Here is an 18,727-nt window from a genome sequence, read left to right as displayed (position 1 = left end):
TCTTATAAACCTTATAACTGCCAAATGTTATTTTTTTCTTCTTTTGCTCTCTCTGAATTCTCCAAACTGGTTCTCTCTTATTAAAATTCAAACAGCTGTGAAATGGCCAGGCGATTTGAAGATGAAAGTAAATGCGATGTGACCTTCATCCATGCTGAACAAATAGAATATTATAAAAATACTTTCCAGTTGAAGTTACACAAAGCAAATTAAGAAATACCTAGGGCTATAATTTACTACAAAAATGTTTCTTAAATTTCTGACAGTTTCATTTAACTGACTAATTAAATTTGCTTGTAGGCATCTTAGAGATGGAGTCTAATAACTACACTGTCATCAGGGAAGAAAATGAAAATTACTTTTTTTATGAGAAATGTGTTTGTAATGGTCCAGGTCTCCTACTAAACATTTGACAAATATATGTAAGTGGTTATGCCTAGTTGTATTAGATGATAATGCCAATTCTATTAAAAGGTGATTAGAAGAAAATCTCACAAGTAATAGCTTGGAACTGTAAATGTGCAATTTCTAACAAATCTGCCAAGGGGAGACTCTAAAGCACAATTTGACAACAAGAACAATATGTTTTATTGCATATTATGTTTACTAATTTCATAGAAATCAATATGTGAGTGGAGGTGACCCATTTTACAAATTTTCATCTTTAATTGTGTACTTCTGTTTTCCAGGAAGGACCCAGAGCAAATCGCATCCCCAAGAGCTTGCCATTCTTAGATGCCAGCATGAGATTGTTAGGAGAACTTAGAATGCAGTTTCCTCATTTGAGCTCACATGTAGAGAGGACTAATGGATTTTTTTTCCCGCTAAAGAAGACAAAAATGTCAACTCTATTTCTGAGGCAGTTTGTAAGGCATCAAGGAAAAACATTCAAAGAGAATTTTGCAAACAGCATCTTTAGATGAATCTTACAATGAAATACCCTACAATCTTGTACAATTATTCCTCAGAATTGTGGATAATGGTCAAAACACTGATTTTTCTCTTTCTATTCTCTTTAGAAACAATCCAGGATCTTGGCATATAAAACATAAAACTCCTGACATGTTTAATAATTTCCTCTTTCATTATGTATAATTGTGTTATTCATTTCACAAAAATGACATTTAAGAGAAAAAGCATAAAAGCTACAATTATATAAGTATTTTCCCAAGTAATAATGCTTATATGCTTTATAAAAACCAGATGAGCTCGGGGTTTAAAATTTCACTGAATATATATACAAAATCCCCTATACTTACTTAGTTCCTCTCTTTACCTCTCATTAACCTGCAAACTCTTTGAGGCCATGAGATACTATTTGCTCATCATGGAATTTCCCCCAGCCCCTAGTATGATATCTGACACAAAATAGCCATTTGAAAAGATTTGTTGACTTGCATCATCCAGAATGATTAAAATAAAACTAAATTAACAGGGCATAGCACTGAAGGAAGGAAGGAGTTCAAAAGAGGAATCCTCTGTGGTCTTTATTAGTCTAGTGATAAGAATAGTATTGTTATCTTACTAGGTCTTTGGTTAAAAAAAAAATCAATGCTCAAATTTATAGAAAAATGAGAAAATATTTTCCTTATGGCAAAATTTACACTATTATTGGTGTTAATATCTAGGAGAATCTATGCATTGCTTCTGATTTCTCTTGCTGCATAGAAAATTTAAACTGATATCACATGTAGCTCTTGGTATCCTCTCAAATTCATTTTTAAACAAGCAACTGGTAATTGAATCACAAAATTGCAGTACATACTATAAAATCTACACAGTTCTTATATTTTAGGTGGTCTATCTTTACCATGTTTCTAGTGTCGATATCCATCAGCCAAATACCACCAGAAAACTATCTGTGGATACAGAGAATTAGCTGTACTTAACTCACTGCAGTGAGAACATGAACCAGAGAAACTATGAGAAGTCTCAGGCCACGGCCAGAGATGGTTGGAGAATGTGTCCTATAGCATTAATGTTTCTCTTGATGGTTTAAAACAAGCTTAGAGAAGTGATTGTCAATTTTCGACTAGGTAATATTAGGAAGTAAAAGAAGGTTGGTCATTTGGTGTCATAGTAACTGTTAACTTAAGAGGACAAAAATGAAAGTAGAAATATGATTGTTAGTAGTAATGAAATGGAAATTACTGAAGCCAGCCAGAAGAGGGGAGTAATCATTTGTTATTGTCTTATGTCTTGGTTGCTTAGTTTACTTTCTTGGTCTTGTGCCAACACAGTTACAGAGTACTCTGTGAGTTTTGCTTATGCTTTACAAAAATGTTTATATTCAGTTGGAAGCACAGCAATCTAACAGGGAGCTTCAGGCTGCCAGTTTCCAGGGTTGATTTTCACCTTCTTACAAGACATTACTATCATTTGTAAATATTATTTTTTAATTTTTAAATTGTGAATTCTTATGAAACAGGTAAGAAAGACTATGCTAGCGCTCACTCATTGTTAAGAAAAGTTTTTTTTTTTTTTCTTTCATTTCAAATTCCTCTTAGTTCAGTTGTTCTGAAAAAACTATCTGGATGGAAAAATGATGCAGGTTCTCTATTCCTACAGCAGAAACAGAAGTAGCATACTTGGAGCACAAATCTAGGGTGAGAACTGGAATGTATGCAATCTGCTATGCATCTTTTGAACTTCTATATGGAACAATTGCACAAATCCTCATCAAAAGAGAATTCAGTACAGCATTGTTTATTATTCATTTGTTATTGCACTCCATAATAATTACTGATGTAACACAGTAGATTGCCCTTTAAACACAACTAGCCCAGGGCCCCCAAATAGCACTCAACTTCAAATTCTCTATCATCTTTTTCTACTTTTTTCTTGTCTTCTATTTCTCTGAATTGTCTAGATTTAGGTAGGCTCACTTATCCCAAAGATGCAGATGTTCACCAGCAGTCCGAATCCCTTCCTTCTGATCTGGTGACAGAGTAAAATGCTCTGGGTACCCTGCCCATGTCCTCATGGTACTCATCGTTCCCTTCCATGTAGTGGTTCTTCCTGTCACATCTGCAATCTCTGCTGGGGATTTCTGCTAGCCACAGAAAGGAGGCAAGCTATAAGTGTGGAGGAGAGAATACTCCTGGAGCAACTCACTTTGAGGTGTGTTCTCTACCATTGTCCAGAATTTCCCAGTGGGACTGAGCCCCAGATTTCTAGAACAATAACCTCTTCACTATCACACAAATGGCTCCTTTTTCATCCCTGATCACTTCTTTGGCCCAATTACAGCTTATTTTTTTCTTCTTTTACACTACTTTTTCTCAAATCTTTGTCCTAGGAATACAACCTAACACCAGCATCCCTCCCCAAAAGATAGATTTTTCCCTCTAGAAAGGCTAGACTACTCTGTCATCTGGTTCCATGTTACAATTCTTCTCTTGTGTTATAGAAAGAACCAATAAGTGTATTTTTTTTTTTTTTTGGTGGTACTGGGGTTCCTGGAAGCCCTTCTACCTCCGGGATACACTCCCAGACCTATTTCTTATATTTTTTTATTTGGAAACAGGGTCTCTTAAACCAGCGCGGCTGGCTTTGAACCTGCGCGTTCCTCCTGTCTCGCTTCCCAAGCGCAGGGATTACAAGTGTGCGCCACCACGCCTGGCTAAGTGTATTTCTTACATGGATGGATGTGTGCATTATCAACAGAATAATACATGCAAAGCAAGCAAAATTCTATATTTCCACAGTAATTTAGGATACATCATTAATTTTAAAAAGTAACATTGTATAAGGAGCATCTACTTCCTGGTTCTAACAAACATTAATCAAATCATTATTTAACCACTCATGCTCTCCAGAATTGTTTATAGTAACTATTTGAGCCTGAATAATCTTGTATCAATTACAAGCAATTTTAGGCTATTAATTTGATGCATGTATTCTGGTATTTAATTAAGACCCTTTTGGAAAACTGGTAAAAAAAAAACTAAGTTAAAGTTTAATAACTATGGGAAATAAAGGTTTCTGTTATTAATAGTTTTAAGAAAAAAAAATGTGAGACCTTGATGAAAATCAGAAACAACTGGAAGAATAGTAGGAAACTATAAAGGTATCACTGGGAAATCCTAAATTCAAGTTCACTGCTAAAAGCTTGGACATTATTTTATTGCAGAGTTATGAAAAGATATAAGCAAGGCAAATATTATAGGTTTAGTGTAAAGAATTGGCTCTCACTTGGTGTGGTGGCACACTTGTAATCCCAGCACTTGGGAGGCAGAGACAGGAGGATCCCGCTGCTTCAAAGCCAGCCTCGCTGGCTTTAAGAGACCCTGTTTCCAAATAAAAACATAAAATAGGTCTGGGAGTGTAGCCCGGAGATAGAAGGGTTTCCAAGAACCTCAGTACCACAAAAAAAAAAAAAAAGGGAATTGGCTTTCAACACAAATTCACTAACAAAAAAAGATCATTCTATCTAACTAGGGTATACACCTGAGGAAGAAGGGTAACATCAAAAGATGTATGTGCCTCATGTTCCCTAGGTCACAGCTTCTCAGGTACAATTTATAGGTGAACAGGGTATTGGTTTAGTAAAATTGAAAAGGCATCACTACTCCATTAACAGTTAAAAAAAATCATACTCCAGAAGCCCTTAGAGTTAGTAGGAAAATGTGTAGCATTTGGACTTTAGATTATTTAGCATCCCCATGGTTGAATACTATAAAAAGAGCAAATCTAAAATAATGATATAATTAAAAAAGCAAAAATTATGCAAAATATAGCATATTAGATTTCTTCTCTTGATTCATAGGTGATGTGGTCATGGCCCAAAATAGACCTTTACATTATTTTAATTTCTGCAAAGTTTCCTGCTTTCCTTTCTTTTCGGAATAAAATAATTTCTTGAGATTAAAATGATGGTTTTTGTAAAACATCAAAAAATATGAATTCATAAAGAGAAATTAATAGCACCTTTTTTTGGTATTAAAGATTAAACTCAAGGGTATTCTACATTTGTACTCCCGCGCTTGGGAGGCTGAGACAGGAGGATCGCACAGATCCAAAGCCAGCCTCAGCAACTTAGCGAGACCCTGTTTCCAAATAAAATATAAAATAGGTCTGGGAGTATAATCCGGAAATAGAAAGCCCCTGGGTTCCACCCCAGTACCACCATAAAAAAAATCTGAGAAAAACAAAGCCATCAGTGCTGCAGAGATGAAGGAAGGTACCTAGAAAAGAAAATGCCCACTGCATGGAATTAAAATAAGATGGACATATTCCATGAAGCTATTCAGTCAAATAAAGTATTTGCTGCGAGTCACTATTGGGAAATGTACTTGATGCTTTTGCCTTCTGAAGCCATGAGCAGTCCCTTGGCTTGGCTTTAGGGTGCTTTGAAATGAGACAGGATGTAGACATGATCAAACATGATTCCACTCTATAGAATGCCTCTCTCCATCCCCTGCAAACACTCTGAACATCAGAAAGACCTAGAGAGGAAAAGGGGACTGTTTTTCTGATAGCAGAGGCAGTAAGAAAATGGAAACTCACAAGACCACACACACACACACACACACACACACACACACACACACACATAGTATATATACATATATATCTTATATAATTTTAAAATATATGGTATTTATATACATATACAAATTATATATACATATATTTGTACATGCATTTAATACCTAGTACCTATATACCATTTTAAAATATATAGTAATAAGTAGAGCTGGTGGTGCATCCTTGTAATCCCAGCATTCTGGAGGCTGAAACCAGAGGATCATGGTTTGCAGACAGCCTCAGCTACTTAGTGAGGCTCTTTGCAACCCAGTGAGACCCTGCTTCAAAAATAAAAAGACTAAAAAATAGGGCTGGGGGTGTAGCTCGGAGGTACAATGTCCCTGAGTTCCATCCCAAGTACAGCAAAATAAATAATAAATAAATATATAGTATTTATACATGTAATATTATATATTGTCTCTTTTTGAGACAAGATTTTGCTAATTTTCCTGGCCTCAAACTTGGTATCCTCCTGTCTCAGACTCCAGAGTAGCTGGGATTACAGAGATGCATTCCCATGCTTGGTCTCACATAAAATTTTGAGAAAAAACTTACAAATTTATTTTGCATTTTACTATAACTGAAGCTTAAACTTTATAGCTATGTATGTAAAATCAACTGGCAGTAACAGTAATAGTGGGCTCTTATTTGCCACATATTTCAATACATGATTTTATATTATTTTCCAGAAAGTTGTATAAACTAATTTAATCTTTCTAAAAAAACTGAGTCAAACACTATTATTTCACTTAAAAGTTTTGAAAATTAAGTCACAAAATGTTGAACAGTATATTGTTTAAGTCTTATAGATGGTTTTAGCTTTTCACTCTGTGACAAAATAGAGAAGAAATGTATCTTTTTTTTCTCAAAATTTCAAAGAGTTCATTGCATAGTTGGTTAGTAAAATAGTTGATAAAAAGAATGTTTTGTGGAATGATATTTTGGTAGTGATCAAACAAGAATCTAGGTTTTGACACTGGCATCTATGTGGTAACGTGGTAATGATTAACAGGGATGTTGAGTACAATCCTGGAACTCGCCATTCTTTGGAATGTATTTTCTGGTCAATTAAAGCCCTATTATAATCTCATATTCTAAAAAAAAAGAGATTAATGAAGTTCCCAAGTATAGAGAGGGCATTGTATTTTAGATAAATAACTATTAATAAAGTTTATGAAAACATTTAAGGTTTACAGTAACATCATCATGTCTATAGGGAAAATTCCTGGGTTGTAAAACAGTTTTAAAAGGGACCAGAACACCACTATCTTTTATAAGGCATCATTGAAAAATGATGTTTAGAAATTAAATTTTTCTTCCTTAAAATCCACACATCCCAAAACATTCAAGGGTTTATGGACTAGGACATAACCAAGTAAAATAGTTAACAGCATCTTCATTTTTTAGAAGGGAAATTAAGGCTCAAATAATGTCATTCAACATTAAAGTTGAACTAAGTTTCAACCAAAGTATTTTACTTTAAAATGTAAATATTTTTATATATCACCATGATAGTTCAGAATCAATGGGTTCTATATGATTCTCTAATGATAGAGAAATATTTTAAGTAGAAAGTTTAGTAAGTTTATTTTAATTTTGTGACTCATTGGGGGAAAATTATTACATAAAAAATAAAGCAATTCTCAATAATATATAAATTTATTTCTTTAAGATAAAAGAACACTTGGTCCACAAATTAAATCTTAGATAATTTTAAAAACAAGATGTTTTATTATCAAATTGCCTCACTTTTCAACCAGATGTGTAGAGATATACCTTGATTTTATTGTTAGTTCTACAATCATGCATGAAATTATGTTGTTGCTTTGGCTGAAAAATAGCATGTTGCTAGGAAATATTTCCAGACTTGTTAAAGACTGATGCGTTTTAATTGATGATATCTTTATTTCTTTGTTGCTGAAGGCCATATGTTACAGTGCAAAGAATTTTTGAAGCAAAAAAGATCTGGAATTTAATTTCTTTCATCTACCTGCCATCTGTATGGTATTAATCACAGTAGCATGGTGGACCCTTCTGATGGTCAATCAACAGTTTCATAGACTTTTTTTTATCACTACCTAGTGCCAGATTCCTCTGAGCTTTGCCTGCCTGCCAACATCTCTTCTCATCTTTGTTGCTTGATCCATAACCAATTTTCTTCTCTGGACCTGTGAGCACACATAATCCTGAATTATGGCCATTCCCTGAAAGACTGATGCCAACTAAGGCTCAAGTGGCAATTATGATGCTGTAGGGTTAGAAATTCTCAGCCCTGATCAACAGAATGGATACCTTGACCATTATTTTCCCAATTTCTTCTGCCAAGGCTTGGGCATCACACCTCTCCTAGGTCTTCATTCTGACTCTCTTCCTCTTTCTTCTCAGGGAAGTAGGAGTATAGAATCTTGTTTCATCAGGGCCCTTGGCTGTCTGTCTTGGAAATTTCTGTGCAGTTCTATTTTATCATGACCAGGCAATGACTCACAAAACATATTTCTGGAAGTATATTTTTAATAAGGAGATTTTACTTAGATTCTTTGAAAGTTTCAAATTTTCTTTGAAAGTTTTCAAACTTCAAATGAAAGAAAACAAATATTCACAAGATTCTCATAAAACAAAATGTAGGTTTAAGGATTATATAATTGCATTTGCTTCACTGATACCTCTGCCACAAATGTTGTTATCTGTTCTGAATATTTTAAGTGTGTCCTCTTTTATACTTTTCCCATTCCTTCATTTTTTTCCCCTTGGCCCTAGAAATCAAATTCTGTGAACTTCAACACCAGACTATTTGTCTCTCTGTTTTTTATTTTTTTGGGGTTTTTTGCGGGTTTGGAGATGGAACCCAGGGGCATTCGACCTCCGAGCTACACACCCTGCCCTGTTTTATATTCTTTATTTTGAAACCAGGTCTCACTGAGTTGCAGAGGGCCTCTCTAAGAAGCTGAGGCTGTCCACAAACCACGATCCTCCTGTCTCAGCCTCCCAAATGCTGGGATTACAAGCGTGCGCCACCACGCCTGGCTTGTCTCTCTGGATCTTAGTTTGGCTTTGTCAATGGAATGCTTCATCAGCAGAAAATCTAAGATGGAGGGTGTTATGATTTGGATGTAGAATGCCTCCAGCCCTCACTTAGACGAGGCAGCCAGGTTGTAGGTAGAGCTTGGTTACTGAAGTAAGGGTCATAAACTATTTTCACTACTTCGTTCTTCTGTTTGTGTTCATGAACAAAATATTTCTGTAAAAACAGGCTGAGGCCGGGCGTGGTGGCGCACGCTTGTAATCCTCGCGCAGAGACAGGAGGGTTGTGCAGGTTCGAGGCCAGCCCCGGGCGCTGGCTTAGGAGACCCTGTTTCCAAAATAAAAAAGTTAAAAAAAGAAAATAGGTCTGGGAGTGTAGCCCGTAGGTAGAAGGGCTTCCAGGAACCCCAGTGTTGGGAATCCAACCCGACAGCTGACGGGGTTTGGGGAGATGATGAGTACCGACGACTTGAACACAAACCCACAAGCTGGGAGTCAAGTCAAGCGAGGTCTCATTTATTTCTCTCCAAGCAGTTCTTTATATAGCATCAAGCCACAAGGGGAATTTCCATGAGAAATAGCCTAGCCTATCTGGGATAAAGATCACTAGCATGTAGTTTACAGCCAATCCCAGGCCAGTACATGAGCCATTCATGTGTGCAGGAAGCTCCTTTAAAGGTAGAAAGGGAAAAACTGCTCAGTCTCCCCACCCATAATGAATGGGGAAAGCACGCCTTCCTAGCTTCCTCCAGGCGCCATCTTTGCCCCTTTTTTGCTGAATCACTTTACTTAAAGTTTTGCCTTAGGCCGTAGGCCGCTCAGGCCGAATCTCCTTAGGCGCTGTATAGACACACCCCATCATATCCCCCTTTTTCTTTTATTTTTTCAGGACTGTGCCTGTCTTAGGTTGTCCCCATCGAGTACCAGGGATTATCCGTCATTGGATAGTACAGATCGATGCTGTACTTCCTGTCTTAGGTTTCCATGGCCCCTGGGAATCTTACCCGTCATTGGCTACCAGCCCTTCAACATGCTTTGATTTTTCCCATCTGGGGAAATTGTAAGGCAGGAGAGGGGTGTTCATATTCAGAGCTCCAATCCTAAGATTTATTTTCTGTGCTGGCAAGCTTTTGGTAATGCACTTTTTTTTGGTTGATTTTAACAGAAACAGGACTAATCTATTAAAATCACAGGGGTCTACAATGCACAAAACTATGATAAACAGCAAGGGGCCCAACAAAGGAAGAAAATAGGGCAAAAGTCCATGAAAGCCAGTCCAGAATGGATTCTCCTGAAGATCTCCTCGCCACCTCTCCAGATCATGTTGGAGCTGCTTAATCTTATCTTGTTCCTGCAAAAATAAGCAGATGCCTCCCTTTTCAGCTGTTAATAAATCCAATATCCATCTTTTTTTGTGATACCACATAGGCTAGGGAATCTAATTGGGCTTGTAAGTCTCAGACAATTTCTGAGACAGACTTAACACCATCAATTATTTGGAGGGAGTCTCCTATGTAACTCAAAGGCCATCCCAAGGCCAGCCACACCCATGTCAGTTCTGGCAGTAATCTCCAGGCCGATTAAGAGCAGAATGGCTTGTACTGCTCTCCTTTTTCGCCCTCCCCAATCAAAAAGGGGGGGGATGGGCATTGATTTCTCCTCAAGGATAATATTTTTATCGGAGGGCAGGGAGGCAAGGATGCAAAGGCCTGCATTTAATATTTCCCTTGCCTTACTTGCGTCTCCAAAGCCTGGCATACTATACCGTATTTGTAGGGACAGGATGATGAACATTAGGGTTTTCATGATTCTCTTCTTTTAAAATAAAAAAAACAAAGGACTAATTTCAGGGATTTCCTCTTCCCTGGAATCATAATTACCAGTTATTGTAGGCAGGTGTTTGATATCTCTTGCTGGGACCCAAAGTGGTCTTTTATCATCATAGGGGAAGACACACCCAAAGCCCCTTCCTGCAGTTATGAGGGGATCTGGGCCCCTCCACATTCCCATCAGGGGATCTCTCCATTTTACTTTGATGGAAGAAAAGAGAATCTCTGTGGTCCAATGCCTATGAAAAGGGGACAGGTTGGAGTCTTTTGAAAAATTTAAAATATTTAGGGTTAATAATGCATTCCTTATATGATTATGTGGGGGTAGTAACTCCCCCTTTTGTTTTTGTAATTGAACCTTTAGGATATGATTATATTTTTTAATTAAAGCTTGTCCTTTTGGGTTATATAGAATGCCCATAGTGTGAATAATTTTCCATAATTGTAGGAAGGAGACGGAATGTTGACTAATAAAACAAGGGCCATTACCAGTTTTGATTTGTTCAGGAATCAAAACAATGAAGAAAATAACTTATAGCATGTTTTGTCTTTTCACCCGAATGAGCTGAGGCCCAAGCAGCCCTGGAATAGGTATCTATAAAAACAAAAATATACTTAAGTTTTCCAAATGGTTGAAAATGAATTACATCCACTTGCCATAATCCATTGGGGCGTAGGCCTCTCGGAATAACTCCGGACGATTGAAGGGGAGGTATTTGAAAGAAGGGTTGACATGATTTGCAAGTACGAATAATACTTTTTAAATCCTTAGTAGGGATTTGAGGATATTTTTGTTTTAATCCTCTCCTCATAGCCTCTTCTACAGATAGGGCTTGAACTTTTGTGCAGGCCATTGCCCGTCCCTTTTGAACGGCACTCGCCCATCTCTTTAGGACTTATTGTCCCATGTGCGACTGTTGTTCCAGCATGCCAGAGGCTGTTTACCTTGGAGACCTGCTGCGGCCCAGTGTGAAATTTACACCTTTTTCCCCTGATTTTCAAGGGCCAGCTAGAGCTCACTGGACGCCGCCGGAACCGCGACGCTTTCCAAGGCACAGGCCCCTCTCTTGGGAGGAACCCATTCCAGGGCGCCCTGCCCTTCACAAAGTAATAAGAACTCTCCCTGGGGCTCCTGCCGGCTTCTCCAGGATTGGTCGTGTTACCGCACTGGACGCATTGCGGCGACCATCTCGGCCACTCAGGACTTGGGGATCTGAACCCAACTCCCTTTCGATCGGCTCTAGTATTAATTAAACATTTAGAATTTTTATCTCCAATTGTGATCACCATTTTGGGTCTTAACCCGGTCACCAGAGGTACCATCCAATGGATCTCAGTGGAACCGTTCACCTTTTTTAATGGGGCTGGGAGAAGCTCCCTTGGGAGGTTAAAGGCTCCTCCTTTTAAGTTAAGTTTGGACCGGCAGTCCCGGGCCCAATGAAATCCCTTAAGACATTTGGGGTAGGGCGTCAGGGGAGTTTCCCCTTTTGTTCCTCCTCCCATAGGAGGCGTGACCTGGGACGCACATTTTTGGTGGAAATTGCCCTCCTTTCCACATCTGAAACACATGGCGGGGGCAACCCTTGACTGCTGTATTACCTGTATCAGAGTCTGTAAGCCCTCCCGTTGCCCTTCCTTTACCGCAGCTGTCATGGCTGGAAGTTGGTGGCTCATAGAGCCAATATCCCGAAAGGCCACAATCCATCTCTCTAAAGCATGCCCCTTTAACCCTGCGCAGGCCAGCTTATGATCGGCTGTCATCTCGTCCCACTCTTGCATTTTGACAAACTTGTCTCCCAGTGAATCAGCTGGAAACCTCCTCCCAAGGCTGTTATAAACTCTCTCTATAAATGTAGGTAGTTCCTCACCGGGCTTTTGAGTGATTGCAGCAATAGGGGCCTCAGTGGGCCCATCGTCTAATTTTCTCCATGCTGCCAGTGCACCCGCCCTAACCTGATCCTGGTATAGGGGGGACAAGGCCGCCTGTTGTAGGCCAGTGGTATGTGGCTCGGCCATCACCATAAGTATGCCGTAGGTTAAGGGGATGGCGGGTTTGGCATCTAATTTAATATAAGCATCTATTAAAGTAGGTAACAAATTTACTACATATAAACTATTTGACAATAAATTTATAGACTCAAAAAATCCTTGTGGGGCTAGGGCTATGGAAAAAGGTTCTTTGAATTGGGAGGATCCTTTTACAGACTGGAAGATGGTTTTTTGGGGCTGAGGATCCATTCCTTTTACAAAAGTGGGATAAATAATCACGGAGGCCCCTTCATGCCCTCAGAGCAGGGCTGAGCCCAGAAGAAACAGCCAACAGGCGGAGCCCAGGATCAGCAGCCACCAAGTGAGGGTGGTGGCAGGGCACGCAGCCCTGTTCTGAGCTGGGGCTGGGGCTGGGGCCGGGCTGGGGCTGGCAGGGAGGTGCAGCTGCGAGGCAGCCTGGGAGGCGCAGCCTGCTGGGCCAGCCCTTCCACTAGGGTTCCTCCGGCTCCCACTTCGCCCGCATATGGCGGCAGAGGGGAGGGTATGGAGAATGAATTGGCCAGGGAAAGGGGCTGTGGGGAGTTCTTGGCATCCCCAAAGAAATCGGGAGGGTTTTTAGGGGCTTCAGGACCAGAGGGGGGTATATACTCGGCGGCCCCATTTTTCGCTGGCTTGGGGATATGTTCAGTGAGTTTATCTGGGGGTCACGGGGGAAAACAACTTTTAAGCGCGGAGACGGTGGGGAGAACCGCAAGGGGGGGATCTCCCCTTTCTCTGTCTGGGCTCGCCTAACCAGCCCCTCAACTTGATCCCAGGTTTCCCAATCATAAAGATTACTTTCAGAGAGCCATGGGGCAGTTTTTAGAAGGTACCCCCAGGCCTGGGTGGCTTGGTTATCAGTGAGATTAAGTCCTCGGCTCTTGAGAACAAAGGGATTCTAGGGCAGGGTCAGGTTTAGAACTGGACTTCCCCATATTAATATCCACATTAATACATGGGGGGATACTCACCCAAAGACCGATTGCTCGCCAGCGATTTCTTTCGTTAGGGGGTGAAGAGGGGGGCCTCACACGGGGCACCAGACTGTCGGGAATCCAGCCCGACAGCTGGCGGGGCTTGGCGAGATGATGAGTACTGACGACTCGAACACAAACCCATGAGCCGGGAGTCAAGTCAAGCGAGATCTCATTTATTTCTCTCCAAGTAGTTCTTTATATAGCACCAAGCCACGAGGGGAATTTCCATGAGAAATAGCCTAGCCTATCTGGGATAAAGATCACTAGCACGTAGTTTATAGCCAATCCCAGGCCAGTACATGAGCCATTCATGTGTGCAGGAAGCTCCTTTAAAGGTAGAAAGGGAAAAACCGCTCAGTCTCCCCACCCATAATGAATGGGGAAAGCACGCCTTCCTAGCTTCCTCCAGGTGCCATCTTTGCCCCTTTTTTGCTGAATCACTTTACTTAAAGTTTTGCCTTAGGCCGTAGGCCGCTCAGGCCGAATCTCCTTAGGCGCTGTATAGACACACCCCATCACCCCAGTACCAGCAAAAACAAACAAACAAACAAACAAACGAACAAACAACAACAAAAAAAACAGCCTGAAAACTTGTTAATCCTGCCTAGTTAAACTCGGTACAGGGAGACCATTTCAGCCAGTGTCACATGAGAAATAGTATCACATTCTAAAGAAGTAATTAAGAACAATTTAGCTATTTACAAAAGTGTGGGTAGGAAAATCAACAAGGGAACAGCAAAGGCAAAAAGGAGAAAGAAAATTGAGTGGCCTTAGGGATTGTGCATGTGTACAGGAACATCCACCCTCACTAGCTCTCTCTCTTCTGGCTTTTATGATATGAGCGCACAGCAGTATTTTGCTCTCCCTCTCTCTCCCTCTCTGCCTCCTGCTGTCATATTCTGAGCTGTAGACTCTCTGAAATCTCCTGAACTGTGAGCAAATCAATATCCCTTCCTCCAAATTGTTGTCCAGTATTTTGGGGTCATAGCAATGAAAATGCTGACTGAAATAAAGAGTAATGAGAAACTGGGGTATTTATACTGTAATCCTCAGAAAACAAGGTAGACAGAGCTGCATTCCTCTGGCTGGGAAATTGCTTCTTCTTTTTTTTTTTTTTTAACTGCTTTTTAAATTTCACCTCTCAGTAGATCATAAAAAACACTCCATCTCCTTTCTCTTCTTGGCCTTTGCTAGTATTTTATTGGTTTCCTCAGTCCTACCCACACTTTTGAAAATAGCTAAATTCTTTTCAATAACTGATTTTAAATGTGCTACCATTTCTCATGTGACACTGATTGAAATAGTCTCCCTATGCCAAGTTTAACAGGCAGGATTAACAAGTACTCAACCTTCTTTATGGAAATATTTTGTCCCTGAACAAAAGAGAGAAGAAAAAACTAATGGAAATAGTTTTTGAAGCTTACATCAGGACATTAAAATTCAGTTTCTTGCTTAAGACAGTTGTATATAATATATATATATATATATATATATATATATATATATAGAGAGAGAGAGAGAGAGAGAGAGAGAGAGAGATAGAGAGAGAGAAGCAATAAAGCTTAATAGAACATTTTATATATGTTAATAATGTTTAAGACCAAAATCTATAAAATAAAAGACTACTTGAGGTGAAAGAATGAGTATTTGATATTTCTCCTTCCTTATTCCATTTCTTGCATACAAAATTTTTTAAAACTTTTTCCATAAATTTGGGAAATTCTGTACTTGAAAATCAGGTATATAATTATGATCTTGGGCCTTTAATGATTTTACATTTTCTTATTCCTTAAGCCCCCTTTGAAGGTGCATCATTAATTTATCATTTGCACATCTTTTTTTCTCTCCCTTATGTAACTAATGAATAGCACATAGAACTTCTAGATGATCAGATGAATAGTAACATTAGACTTTCAGAAAAGGAATTCTGTCTCTTGCTTGGTGATCTGCAAGAGATGACTCAGAATACTATACTAATCAACTGGAGAATTTTTTCTACCATCTATTCCCAAATTTTAGCTTTAGAGATACTTCTATTTTTGCTTTATCTTACTACTTGTAACACGATCTATGACATTTGCTTTAGTAATGATGTAACATGAAAATGTTCTAGCTTTTTTTGAAAAGTATTCTGATAGGATTTAAAACTCTAATATATTGTTGGATGACTCTTAATAACAGGGATGACTTGGCTCTGTTCCAAGATTGATTTTCCCTATAAGATTAGTCTACATTACTGAGCTGCTTTTGAATATCTGTGGTAATTTTACAGGATTCCAGCTCACAGTAAATAATGTGCATTATTCTTAAATCTGGTCATAATCATACAGTCTTCACGTTCTTTTCCTTTTAGATCTAAATTATTAGGAAATAAACAGAGTGACAGAGTAATATATGGAGAGCAGTAAGCAGGAATAATGTTCAGGAATTAATTCTATAACATAAAAGGGTATATAAGTTGAAGAAATAAATGTCTGATATCTTTCCTTCCTTATTCCATCATCAGCTTTATTGTCAATTGGGTTAATCAATGCCTGAAACAGATCCCCCTCCTGCTGCCTGGAATTGCCTTTTTATTATAACTAAGCAGGAAATACAATTCTATTTTGCTTTAGCCAATCAGCAGTTTTGTTCTATTTGTTACAGGGTTTGCACAGCTTCACTAACACAAACAATATGACCAAATTAATCCTTCTCATTGATTTTTACAAATTGATTTATCATTGGTAAAGTGCATTTATTTCAATCTACATTCTAGAAACACCAAATTTTTATTTCCTGCTTTATAGAAGCTTTCAAAAACACAGTCTATTTTACAAACACATTTAATAATTAAAGAGAGCTGAAAAGTTGTATGCATTCTGCCAGGTTCTTGAAGCAAGCAGAAACAGTTATGTTTGTTGTCTTTTCAACTTTACTGACTGGTGGAAGAGTCAAGATAATAATCAAATAATGGCATAAATAAATGCATATTTTTAAATGGAGATAACTATTTTGAGGGTAAAAAGGAATGTGAGTCATCATAAATGAAGAACCTGGGTTAGTCTGGGGGGTGATTCTTTGATAAAGTGATTTTCAGCCAACATCTGCAGAAAGGCTAAGATTAAACTTGGTAGACAAAGTAGAGCTTGACTCTCAAACAGTGCAAACACCATGTGCAGACATTATGGGTGGAGAAACACAGTAATACATGCTCAATAAATATGACTGCGAATGTTTAAGTCACCTCTGAAACTGAAATTTTCAAAATTATTATCATAATTTTTTATTTTCTTGTTTGTTATGTTCTTTCCAGAATTATTAACTATTTCCATTGCTTTAACAATGACTTTTCTTCCAAGTAACATTATCTTTTCTTCGACTTAAGTGGGTCTTCAGGCCATAGTTGAAACTAATTGTATACTAAAATTCTTGAGAGTTGTCTTACATGCTTCAATATTTGCTTCTTTCTTCTTCAGCATATGTGATTAGTATTGCATAAAATGAGAACTCAGGATGTTCTGGGTAGTTTAAATAAAATATCCGTAATGAGAACCTCAGAAAATCTGAAGCTAAGATAGTAAGACAAAGCCTGATGAAAATTTACATTTTGATGAAATTTGCTAAAAATATAACTACTTCCATTTGAAATCATTAAAATAGTCATGTTAAGTTTGTTCCCTTTAAAAATTTCGATAATTGTGGAATTTGCTTCTGATTGTATCTACAAACTTACTTGAAGTGTTTTTTTTTCTGAAAAATATATGATTCTAATAAAATTATAAATTTGACTTTTGACATAAAAACTAAGTCTTAATATCAGTATTTGATTTCTGTGAGAATAATTTATACTAGTGACCAGAGATACAGGGAAGAATTGGCATGTTCAAGCCTACCTGGATAGCTGGCATTAAGAGATGAGATTTTAACATTTACTATTTGACTCCAAACCTCTGGTTTCCATCACTGAGCCACTTAATGATCCACTGGATCTCCAGTAAAAAATCCAATCACTTAAGAATAGCAACCAAGGTCTTTTGGGATTTTGCCCCAGCCCTTTCTGTCTACTCATCCCTCTTTTGCCTCCTCCATATATCAATAAAGCTCCAACCAACCTAGAAAAGTGACTCTTTCCCACCCCTACTCTGAATTTTTCTGTTCCATTATCCTTTGGCAATCTCTCTCATATAGGATGCTTTTATTCCTTTTTTAAGTCTGTCAAAATTCTAATTCTATGTAAGGTCAGCCAGTCTTACTAAGTCAAGAGTTCAGTGTTTTCTCTCATATGTAAAAGCTAGAGAAACAATAGAAAACAAAGGGTACTTTAGATATTTAAAGGGAAAGTCCAATAGAAGAGTGGAAGAAAAGAAGGGGATGAACCATGGGAGGGGAAAAAGGAAGAAAAATACATGAAACAGCTCAAATTATTCTATGCCCATGGATGAAAATATCACTACAGTTCTCACTGTTATCTATGGGGAGGTGGGTAGTGGAGTGAGACCTGAAGGGAGACACACCAACACCTGTATGCATGTTTGTAAGACTCTGAATTTCAATAAGATGTATAATTACAATGCACCAATAAAAGCATAAAAATATCCTAATACTTTTCTCAACTGAGTAGTGTCTTCTCCATGGACATCACCTGATTGAGCCCTATTTATGAAACAGAGATTATTTTTTCTTTCCTTTGTAATTACCCCATTACCTCTCTTGTATTCATTTAATAGGTTGTTTCCTAAATTTCCTAATATCAGGAATTGTATGGTTCCTCTTCCTGTGCCCTCCAAATCACTGAAAGAAAGCATTAAATAAAATCCTGTGCCCTCCAAATCACTGAAAGAAAGCATTAAATAAAAAAAGCATTAAACAAAAAACACTGCCATATTGAATTAAATTAAGTGCATTTTTCCTTGTCTATCTACAATATAGTAAACATTCTAAGTAATTATGTAGAAGCACTATGCAAATATGAGAAAAATAGTTTATATTGACTTTTTTATTTTATATATATGGAGATTTTATATATATAAATGTATAAATACATAATAAAATATACATATACATGATATATACATTACATATACACATGTATGTATGAGGATGGTGGATTATAGGGTAATGGAAAGGTATACATGTAATGTATATATATATAAAGCTGGCCTCTGTAATATTTTATGTAGTGAAATACAAATGAAAATGTTTCTAACTGATTATCAAAGATAATATTGTAGAAGGTCAAGTTGAGGGAGTCAGGAAGCTGAAGGTCACTGTAGTATCTGATTAACATAAAGTGATCTTGACATTCATTCAGGATAACCTAATCAGAAAGGAGAAGATTGTGTGTTTTATGTTTTGAGATTA

Source organism: Muscardinus avellanarius, assembly GCF_963383645.1.
Source record: "Muscardinus avellanarius genome assembly, chromosome: 13".
In the NCBI taxonomy this organism is placed as follows: Eukaryota; Metazoa; Chordata; class Mammalia; order Rodentia; family Gliridae; genus Muscardinus; species Muscardinus avellanarius.
Note: the sequence above shows the minus strand (reverse complement) of the source record.